Consider the following 11,289-nt stretch of genomic DNA (forward strand, 5'->3'; position numbering starts at 1 on the left):
GGGGCAGAATGGTGGGGGAGGGAGGGTGCGGGTGGAAGGGATTGAAGGGGGGGAATAGAACAACTGTAATGGTATAATCAATAAAATATATTTAAAAAAAAAAAAGAACTTGACTTTAACATCATGAGCCAGAATCACTCAGCTAAACTGCTTCTGAATTCCTGGCCCATAGAAACTGTGAGATAATAAGCCACTAAATTCTTGGGGGTGATTTATTATGTAGCAATAAGTAACCAATTCAAAGGGCATGTGAATTTTTTGGAGGAAAAGAAGGGTCCTTACCTTTAGATTCTCAGGGGACTCCTGACTTTAAAAGGTTTAAGACCTTCAGATCTGGTCCAGCTTCCCAGCCAATGTAAAAATCCTTCTCAAGCATCCATGGGTGTTGGTCAGTTCCCGGAAATACCCATGCAATGTTGGTGTGACCCTTTCCAGTAATCCTACTTCAGGGGGTCACTGTTACACAGAAAAACTCAACAGGTACTAAGCCAAAGTCTCCCTGAGTCCACTTGTGTATCTGGGACCTGTGTTTTATTCGGATTGCCTTCCTAGCTCCTCAGTCCCTATCAGAATTTAGTTTTTTTGTGTCCTGCTATTTTCTTTTTTCTTTTTAAGACCCTTGCTAACTAGTGCACTACAGCAATCCCTCACCTATTATGGGAGTTGTGGTCCAGAGACCCCGGCAGCAGGTGAAAGTCTGCGAAGTAGGGACATTATATTTATTTTATTATTTATATATTTTTTAAGGCTTTATAAACCCTTCCCACACTCCTATAAACCTTTCCCATGCTCTTATAAACACTTCATACACTCTTAAACACTTTCTACACTCCGAAACCTGCGTAATTTTAACAACATAAAATTCTATGTGGGTACTCCCCAGTGAAATACACAGTCATCCCTCGCTATATTGCGGTTCACTTATTGTGGGTTCCGCGATACAGTGAAGCCACAATAAGTGAACCTCGATATAGCAAGGGACGACTGTAATTCTTTTTCTTTGGGTTATCAGCTAGCGAAAGGCAGTGCATAGTCTGTTTAGCAATTCCAGAAATGAGATCAATTCCGTGCCTGGGCCATTGATCCCAATTCTGTAGGTGCTCGTGGTCCCTGCCTGTGTGCAGGGCGTCAGCCACTACCAGTCTGCTCGTTCTTTCTGTCCAGATCCCCTGAGGTCATGCCCATCAGTTCCCTGGACTGCAGTGATGTTTACGATTTTCTCGTCAAGTCCGAGGACTCCCACCAATCCTTACTCACCTGTTGACCCGCCTTCCCTGGACTGCTTCCTTGCAGGCCTCTCTCCTCGGTTGAAGTCCAACATAATACTACTTTTCCTTTGCTGCTTTGAAATGGGTCCAGCTCTATTACTTCTAAAGCAGGCCATTGTGGGTCAGAACAGCTTGCCAGAAACAAAATAGGTACAGAAAGAAAGATCATAGAGGAATGAACCCCACCTTTGCAGAACTCATACAACCACGGAGAATGCATAGGATGGATATTCGTTGGCTGAGAGCTTAGGGAGTAGGAGGCGCTTGCTTGTGCCCGTTGGTTCAGGGTGCACAGCACAGCTTGCTCTCATTGGCTAAAAATGCATGCACAGTACTCTGAGAGCAAAGAAGGTTACTAATAAAGTACTGTGAATAATTGTGTTGGTAGTGTTTTTAAGGGAAAATATTTCTAAAGGCAAATAACCTTATAATGAACTAGTGCTATGCAGAATGGCATATATAAGGGTATGCATATGTATTCTCACTCTTCTAGCTAGAAAACAGAGTGAATTAAACGCATTTATCTCTGGTAAAGGCATAAAAATTTAATTTTTTGAAAGATTTTCTTTTTTTTTCGAGAGAGAGAGAGAGAGGGGGGAAGGGAGGGAGGAAGAGAGGGAGAGAAACATTGATATGAGAGAGAAACATGAATCTGTTGCCCCTCACACGTGCCCCAACCAGGGACCAAATCCGCAACCAAGGCATGAGCCCTGATGAGGAATCAAACTGGAAACTTTTCACTTTGCAGGACCATGCCCAACCCTCTGAGTCACACTGGTCAGGGATAACATTTTAATTTAATTCTAGAACTGTAAGATGTCTTCTGTCACCCCTGATACACTTGATAAACTATCAAAAAGCAGTTGATATGACTGTGTTTCTCCCTTTTAGACTGGATCCTAGTGGGCAGGACCTGTGTCCTGTTTATCTTCGCATTCTTCAGGCCTCCCTGTACAGTTAGTGAAATTGTACGCTACCCAAGGCTGCCCACCAAGGGGACCCATGACAGCTGAAATCCAGCCTGCTCTCCCTAATCCAGCTCTGTGCCTTGGGGTCCTGATCTGCCTGGAGGAGGTGTGCTTTGTCTGTTGGACCTGAAACTTGTTCTCGTTCCCTAGCAGTGCCCTTCGGTGTCTCCTGAGCATTGTGGGAACCCCAAAACATTGTTTGAATAGGAAATGAATCAATGAAAGCATGAATGGACATACTTTGCTTTCAATGGAGATGAATGGGTAAAACAGACTTTTTTTTTTTTTTTGCCAGCCCAGCAATCATTCCTCTCCTTCCTGGCCCCATTTTTTCCCCTGGTATCCACCCCTCCTCCGTACTTCCCCCCAAACTCAGGGTAAATTCTGAGGAGTCTTAAGCCCATGGTTCTCAATCTTGGTTATACATTACAATCACCTAGGGAGACCTACAAAATCCCTATGCCCGGGGCACATCCCAGACCATTTCCCCAGGTGATTCCACCTGTCGCACCTGGTTGATAACCTGCCACCACTGATCCAAGCCATGGGTGGTGGTCCCATTCCCTTTGCTGGCACGTCAGTTGGGAAAGAGCACGTGGCCCAGTCCTGGCCAGTGACACCCAAGGGGAAGTCTGCTGAGGGCTTTTGGAAATGAGGTCCTCGCTGATGAGAAGTAGAAGAGGCAGCTCCTCCCACCGGGCATTGTGGTGCCTGGGTGCCCAGACCCACTCTGATGGTCAGTCACTCCGGTCAGCCACTCCGAGAGGAGCCCTGCAGGACAAGCTGGTGTGCTGGGAAAGGCCAGGCCAGGCCAGGCCAGGTGAGCGAAGGGCCCCGGTCCCTGATAACCTCCCCAGGTGCACAGCCTCCTCCAGGAGGCTCGTTACCTGAGACTGCGCCGTTTCTTTGTTGGTTCAGGTCATTCACGTCGGTGTGTTACTTAGAAACGTATCAACAAATAGTTAAGAATCTCAGTACATAAAGGACTTTTAAAAGATGTTCCTCGTTGGAGGCAAAGTTCAGTGATTGTGTGTGTGTGTGTGTGTGTTCCCCCAAAGGAACAGCCACCTGTGAGAAGCAAATACAATAGAACTTGAGAGCAGAGGAGGAGAGGGACATAAAAAGCCAACAGCTACATAGAGACAAAATTCCATACACATAGTTTGGGAGGAAATGATGCTTTAGAGGAGGGCTTAGAATGATACAGGGAGAAGTTAAAAATGCTGATGGTTAATGGAGATGGACTCTGGTTTGCCGAACACGCAGGCCCAGGGGGAGGATTAGAATGAGAGAACTAAGGTAGTAGGAGAAAGAACAAGGGCCAGGCCCGGGGCGGGAGCCAGTGCACGCACATAGTTAGGTACCTGCGGCGTGTGTGCACGCAGGGGACAGCACATTCGAGAACGCCTGCAACCCAAGTACACGGTCTGCTCCCAAAAGGCGATTGGAGAGCACTCTGTCCTACGTGTAAGATGCACAGATGAGCATTGCTTGAGTCGAGTAGCAAGTACTGGTTGATGGAGGAGCCGGTTGGTGGCTCAGGACTGGCATGCCTGTGGGGTGCGGACGAAGGAAAACCACACAGGTGCTGGAGCGATTCTGGGAGGGACTGTGACGCAGAGCTGGGTCTCGGAATCTACAGAAGATTTGTTTGGGCACGGGAAGTGCAAGGGACTGAAGGACATCATGGTGGGCGGGTTCTCAGGGACTGCTCCCCGGCAGTTGCCGCAGGCCAGCTCGTTCCTGTTGTTACGATGCTCCAGAGACAAGTGGGTTATTGACGCAGTAGACTCTGGTGTGACTCAGTGTGTTTAATTTGAGAAATGCGAAGTATCCCATTCACACAGAAGAATTTATGAACTCGAGAGTGACTAGTGTAACCCAGCACTGCCCTTTTCGATGTTGGCAATTTTTTCAAAGATTCTGTTTATTTTCAGAGAGAGGGGACGGGAAGAAGAAAGAGAGGGAGAAACATCAATGTGCAAGACAAACATTGATCAGATGTCTCTCATTTGGTCCCCACCTGGGGACCAAACCCACAACCCAGGCACGTGCCCTGACTGCAGAATCGAACCGACAACCTTTTGGTTCGCAGGCTGGTGCTCAACCCACCGAGCCACGCTAACCAAGGCCAATGTTACCAATTTTTATATTTTTTTAAATTAATAAATGGGCATCACGTAGAAGCCTACCTGAAGGCCTGTGTGAAGCTTGGTGCTCTGGCTGTTGAGAAATCAGAGCTGTCATGCCGTTCTGTGGGAAGAGCAGAAGCTGCCTGACTCTTGCCACCAACTAGCTGTACGATCCTGGAAAGTTTCACAGACTCTTGGAACATGAGAGAATTGAGGATACAAATGGTGCCTCTCTTAAAAGGTGTGAGGAGGACTGACTGAGAAAAATGCAGGTACTATTAACTAGTGACCATATGTAGTGGGCGTTGTGTAAATGTTAACTGCTGTCTATTGCATGAATGCAGAATTACCGCAGGGATGCAAAAGTAGCCTAAGGCCGAAAATCAGGTAGACCAGAGGAAGAAAAATTAAGCAATAATTACCAAATTATAATCTAATAACCCAAACTAGCTACTATTAACATTTTTGATATCTTTCCAGTCTTTTTTTTTTAATATAAGAAGTTTGGGTTATAACCCTGGTATACGTACAATTTTGCAATTTACTTTTCCAGAAGGAATCTTCAAAAAATTCATGACCTTTGGCCCTGGCCAGGTAGCTCAGTTGGTTAGAGCATTGTCCTGATATGCCAAGGTTGTGGGTTCAATCTCGGTTCACGGCACATATAAGAATCAACCAATGAATGTGCATAAATCAGTGGAACAAAGAAGCTCTTTCTCTCTCTTCCTCTCTTGCTGTCTCTAGAATCTGAATTACAAAGTAACACAGATGGAAGGTCATCATTTTATGGTATCAATAAACTGAGACTGAGCTTATCTGCTCATTTAAAAGCAGGTATATCTGTTTACCTTGGCTACAGTGAGTAACCCATATGGTCAGTTATTTGTTCAAGAATGAATGTAATTACCCACAAGTAAAATAGAGATCTGGCACATTTTAGAAAAGGTAATCTCAAAACAGAGTAGTGTCTACATAGTTGTCTTTTTTTTGTTTTATTCACTAATCAAGTGTTTTAAAAAGATAAGTACTGAAGAGCCAAAGGAAGGAAGGCCCACATCAACAGTATGTTAGTACATGAAATGTTGAAATTTTTAATTATTGATGGGGACGTCTCTTTCTAGTCATGACACAGTAACAGGGACCATATATGCTGTCCAGCTGTAAGGAAACTGAGCGAAGCCTAAGAAACTAATGTTCTCCGTTGTACAGCAGGCAACACAAAACTGTGGTCCTTGAGAAGGGAAAGGAATTAAATGAGCCGCAGGATCACCTAGGCTTTCTGCCTGGAGGTGCTCCCTGGGCCACTGTGGTGCAAGAAGAGGGAACCCCACAGGGCGGCAGTTTGGCTGTGTTGAAGGGCAGAGATTGGCTTCAGGAGGCTAAGGTAGCTGGGTATTTGCAGGGCGAAGTAACACAGAGAAAGAACCCAAGACATCTGCGTGGGGAGGGATCTCTTTGAGTCTGCTGAAGAAGACTGAGCTGTCTGTAACTCACATGAAACTCTACGAAGCCAGGAAAAATAATAATAATGACAACCATGGGAGAAATGGAAGTTGGACAGTTCCCAGCACTCACACTGTTTGAGAGATGTTTGAGTTCTGTCTTAGTACATCCATGTTGCTATAACAAAGTATCATAGACTTACAAACAATAGAAATTTCGTTATCACAGTTCTGGAAGCTGAAAAGTCCAGTATTCACTTCCTGGTTCATAAAAGTCCGCCTTCTCTCTTCGTCCTCACATGGAAGAAGGGGCAAAGGAGCTATCCAGGGTTGCCTTTATTAGGGCACCAGTCCCATTCACGAGGGCTCCACGTCCAAATACCATCCCAGTGGGGGCTCAGTTTCAACATTTGGATCTTGGCGAGATACACATATTCCATCTGCGGCGAGTTCCAACCAATCAGAGAAACAGAAATAGCAAGGAGGTACAGTTAATGAGTCAGTAGAGGTGGGAAAATGGAATCATGAAAAACAATCAAAAGGTAACAAAAATGAATACATGCGAACATACAGAGAACAACTACTAAGTGGCAAACTGCTATTCAACCATGTTGATTACTATTAAATATACATGATCTGAACATTTCAACTAAAGGCAGAGAGTGTCAGACTGATTTAAAGAGCAAGACCAAACTACACTGTCTAAAGAAATGTACTTTGAATATATCGACACAGGACAGATTTTATTCATCCATATAAAAAGATATGTAGCCCTGACTGGTATGGCTCAGTTGGTTAGGCACCATCCCGCAAAGCAGAAGGTCACTGGTTCTATTCCCGGTCAGGGCACATGCCTGAGTGGTTCAGGGCACATGCAGGAAGCAGCCAATCAATGTCTCTGTCTCTCACACTGATGTGTCTCTCCCTCTCTCCCTCCCTTCCCCTCTCTCTAAAAATTAATTAATTTTAAAAAATAAAAATAAAAAATATATATAGTAGACCCTTCCTTATCCACAGTTTTGCTCGACAGCTTCAGTTACCAGTGGTCAACTGCAGTCTGAAAATATGAAATGGAAAATTCCAGAAACAGACCATTCAGTTTTAAATTGCCCGCCGTTCTGAGCAGCGTGATGGAATCTCGTACTGTCCAGCTCCACCTTGCCTGCGATGTGAACCATCCCTTCGTCCAGCGTGGCCCACCCCTCAGTCACGTAGCAGTTACCTCAGCGAGCGGAGCAGCAGTCGGGGTGTCAGTGCTGATCTCATATCACCCTTATTTTATTAAATAATGGCCCTACAGCACAAGAGTGGTGATGCGGGCCATGTGGGTATGCCAACGAGAAGCCATAAAGTGCTTCCTTTAAGTGAAAAGGTATTTATATATAGGAAAAAAACGTAATATGTATAGGGTTCAGTACTGTTGGCACTTTCAGGCATGTCTAGGGAGGGGGTTCGTGAAATGTATTCCCCACAGGTAAGGGGAGACTAATGTACTATGCAAACGTGACTCGTAAGTAATTTAAATCAATATCAGATAAGGTAACTTCAGAATGAGGAATACTACCAGAGATTTTTTAGAATAATTTTTAAAAAAATTTTTTTTATTTATTTATCTTTAGAGGGGAAGGAGAGAGGGAGAGAAATATCAATGTATGGTTGCCTCTGCCGAGGACACACAATGTATCGTGTGTCCCCTGCCAGGAACTGGCCTGCAACCCAGGCATGTGCCCTGACTGGGAATCGAACTGCGATCCTCTGGTTTGCAGGCCCGTGCTCAGTCCACTGAGCTACACCAGCCAGGGCCTAGAATAATTTCATAATGACAAAAGAGGCAATTCATCAAGAAGACTCCTAAGTATGTTTCTAATAACAGGTTTAAATTACAGGAAGCAAAAACCGACAGAACTGAAAGAAATAGACAAATCCACAATTACAGATGCAAATTCAACAATCATCTCTCAGTCACTGATAAAGAGAAAATCAATAGGCCAAGATTTGAACATCATCAATCAACTTGACCATAACTGGTATATAGAGAGCACTCCAGCTAACAGTTACGAAATACACATTCATTACCAGTGTGAATATAACATTCACCAAGATAGTCCATATCCTGGGCATAGGACAATTCCCACCCTTAAAAGGATGGGAAGAAGATAGAGTATGTTTCTTGACCACAAAAGAACCTAGAAATCAATATCACTACACATCTATCAATGGCAAAAAAAAAAGGCTGATTAATACCAGGTGCTGACACAGATACAAAGCAATGGAACTCTCAGACGTTGCTGGTGGGGGTGGCAAATGGCACAATCACTTTGGAAAACTATTTGGTAGATTCTGATAAACATACACCTACCATAGGACCAGACATTTCATGCCTAGGTTTTTACCCAGGAAAAAATGAAAACATAATCACAGAAAGAGTCGTGCACACATTTTCATGGCAGCTTTATTCATAACACCCCAAACTGCGCACCTACAGGCACGTAGAGGCACACACCGGTGTGTCTATACCACAGAATGCTACTCAGCAATAAAAAGGAGCAAACTACTGATACATGTGACTACATGGAGAAGCTTCAGAAACGTTATTTATTGTTGAGCTAAAGAGTCTAGATCCCCCCCAAAACAGACAGCAGATGGGTGGTTGCCTAGCACCAGGAGGGGTGGGACTGAGTGCAGAGGAGAATGAGTGGAACTTCCTTGGTGATGGAAATGTATCTTATAGTGATGTATGCACAGGGGTCAAAATTCACCAAACTGTACCCTTAAAAGGGTGCATTTTATTTTTTTATAAGAGTGCATTTTAGTATGTATTAGTTTTATCTCCATGAAGCTGATTTTTTTTTAATTGTCAAGATATTACATGTGTAAGATTTGGGCACTTTACTAAACATACATTAAGCTTCCATTTTTTAAATCTTAAAATTGATGTGGTACAAGCTATTTAAAGAAATAAAAAATAAGCCCTGGCTGGTGTAGCTCAGTGGATTGAGCTCGGGCCTGCGAACAAAAGGATCTCGGTTCGATTCCCAGTCAGGGCACATGCCTGGGTTGCAGGCCAGTTCCCAGCAGGGGATGTACAAGAGGCAACCATACATTGATATTTCTCTCCCTCTCTTCTTCCCTTCCACTCTAAAGACAAATAAATAAAATCTTTAAAAAAAGAAATAAAAAATAAGACAAAAATTTCCCCATGACCCCACCCACTAAATAAACAAAGCTGTTCTCACCTGTCTTCCCTGCCCCGACCCTTTGCACCTGCACAGTTTAGTTTTACTACAGCATAGAAATAAGGTTAGTGGGCCCTGGCTGGCGTAGCTCAGTGGATTGAGCGCGGGCCTGCGAACCAGATGATCGCGGTTCAATTCCCAGTCAGGGCACATGCCTGGGTTGCAAACCGGTTCCTTGCAGGCTAACTACCAGCAGGGGATGCACAAAAGGCAACCATACATTGATGTTTCTCTCCCTCTCTCCTTCCCCTCTAAAAATAAATAAAAATCTTTAAAAAGAAATAATAGCCTCAGGTTGCAATTAACCCCAGGGCAGGAGTGCAGGCGGAGAAAGGGAACCAGGTCCCAGGGGATTCACAGCTGCCCCCCCCCTTTGGGGGCAGGGGAATCACAGCTGGGACTCTCCTCATGCAACACCTTCCCGGGAGTTCACCACTTCTTTGGGGACTGGCTTTGTCCGCTTTTCCCAGCCACGGGGCAGAAAACAGAGGCAGAGAAAAGGACAATTTTCTGCTTTATTGTGTAGTCACTTGGAAAGTGACCAAATCCACTCTCTGGATCCCATTGCACAATCCCTACAGGAGAGACTCACTGATGGAGCTTCCCATCTTTGCACCAGCCAACTGCAGCAAAGAGCGGGAAAGAAAGAAACTCTTGGGCAGGCCCCAGGGGAGACACAGTTAAAGCCCCGCAGCCTTCACTGGGTTCTTGGCGGCTGATGCAGCCCCGGGACCCTCGCCTGCAGCCAGATCAAGGGCGTTTAGAACAGAAGAGACTTAGGTTAACATGCCGGAAATAACCAGTGGCAACTTGGAGGAGCAACAGGTTTGTTCTCTGACAGCAATGTGTCTTCTTATTGATGAAAGTAACGATAAAATTGGTCCTAAAACCAAAACAAATTGTCACTTGAAAGAAAATACTGAGAAAAGACTATTGCATCGAACTTTCAGTGTCATTTTTATTCAACATGGAAAATAAGCTACTGCTCTGATGCTAAAATTTCCTTTTCGGGTCATTTTCCCAATACGTGTAGTGATCCGTTAAGATCCGTTACGTTTTCCAAGAGAATTGGAAGAAAATAATGCAGTTGGACAACAGGAGGAAGAAGGGCACAGAGCCCTGGGGAAAACTGAATGAAAAATTCCCATGGGCCCTACCGGTGTGGCTTAGTTGGTTGGAGCGTCGTCCCATAAACAAAAGCTTGTGGGTTCATACCAAGGTCCTGGGTTCAACCCCAGGTTTGGGCGCCTGGAGTCTCCAGACCGGGCACATGCAGGAGGTAACCAATCAATGCTTCTCTCTTGCATGGATGTTTCTCTCCCTTCCTCTCTCTCTAAAAGCAATGAAAAAAAGTGTCCTCAGGTGAGGATTAAAAAAAAAATTTCCATGGAACAGGTTTCCCCAGAAGGCGTTAATTATTAACCACAAATTCCCTACAAGGCTCAATCTGAAGATATTTAGAGTGAACGTGACATTGACTACGTTGTATTTGGGAGGAAGACGAACCCGGACTCAGATGCCTATGAGATTAAGAGCTATTGTTACCTGTCAAAGGGAGAATTAGAACTTACAAGAAAAGCAGCCAGTGATTAAATCAAGATAGTGTCGTGGTTTAAAATGACTGCACAGACTTTTCTTTTTACACAATGAGATAACTTTTTTAAAATCAATTTGTTGAACATGAAAAAACATGAAATGTGAAGGCATGGCCGAATGATTGTACAAGGAACTGAAAAAGATTTTTTCAAAACCAGATCTGAGATGTGACATCCTTTGGTGGTAGTGCTAATCTTCACCATCTCCACCCCCAGGATTTGACTTTGTGTTTATTTTGTTTTGTGGGGACGGCAGAGGGGAGTTCCAGAGGCAGCCAGTTGCCCATTTAACCTTTCCCATGACCGGAGCTGTTACCCCACAGGCCGAGGACTCAGTGAGGGAGGGGCTTTCTCCAGACCCCAAGCTCTAGCCTCAGAACCTGCGGAAATGACCACCAGTGTGTCCACAGACCCCCTGGGCCTGTTGCAAGCCAGGCTTTAAGCAAGACTCCACTTGTTACCTCCTGCCCCCACCCCATCTTTAAAGGGGCATTTTGATGACTGCACGCTGGTGACTGTGGATATGAACTCAGACTGTGTCAGTAGTCCTTAACATACCTGGGCATTTCCTCTTCCTCAGGGCTCGGTCACCTGATTACATAGGTCCCTTCGATGAACAACATAACAGTGTACACTTGACACCCCATT

Source organism: Sturnira hondurensis, unplaced genomic scaffold, assembly GCF_014824575.4.
Source record: "Sturnira hondurensis isolate 20B ecotype Veracruz unplaced genomic scaffold, ASM1482457v3 Scaffold0018525, whole genome shotgun sequence".
Classification (NCBI taxonomy): domain Eukaryota; kingdom Metazoa; phylum Chordata; class Mammalia; order Chiroptera; family Phyllostomidae; genus Sturnira; species Sturnira hondurensis.